The following is a 736-nucleotide window of genomic DNA, read 5'->3' on the forward strand; positions in this document are numbered from 1 at the left end:
TGCTGCTGGCCTGGGGTCGATGGGGGGGGGGCGGCTGGCCTCCGCTGACCCCCTCACTTCCCCAAGCTACGGTGCCCAGTCCTGTCACACCCGCCACGCCCCTAGCACTAGCCTGGGGAGCTCAGGTTCACTGAGAAGGGTAGAGACAATCGCGAATCCTGGACTGGGACACGGCATTATTGGCTTAGATGTCAGTGCCGCTCCGAGCCTCAGTGTCCCCATCCATAAAATGGATGCATTGTTTTGGAGATTCTTTCCAGTTTTAGTTTTAAAAAAGGAAACAAAGAGAGTAAGGGAGCAGGAAAGCCGAGCGTCTCGGGAGGCCGCTTCCAGCTGCCCCAGCCCTGACCACGCCCACCTAAGGAGGCTGCAGAGGCTGCGCGGAGCCCTGCACCCGAGTTGAAGTTCGAGCCCGCTCTCCGCTGCGTGACCTTGGGGATGCCCCATCCCCTCTCAGAGCCTCAGCTTCTACATTTTTAAAGGGGGGCAGCTGGCCTTGGAGTGCTAGGATTCTAAGCGTGCATGGGGGCGCCTTGCGGGCTCCAGGGGCGAGGATCAAAGGCTGAGGGTCCTTCCCCGGGAGCCCTCCCGAGTGCAGGTCCGAGGTCCCGCCCCCGATCCCCATACACACACACACACACACACACACAACGCACACCCCAGGAGTTTTCAGGACCAGACATGCATTTCCAGGTGGCCTGCTGCCTTCCTCCTGTGTGACCCCACTGGGCTGGGC

Source organism: Myotis davidii, unplaced genomic scaffold, assembly GCF_000327345.1.
Source record: "Myotis davidii unplaced genomic scaffold, ASM32734v1 scaffold88, whole genome shotgun sequence".
Lineage (NCBI taxonomy): Eukaryota > Metazoa > Chordata > Mammalia > Chiroptera > Vespertilionidae > Myotis > Myotis davidii.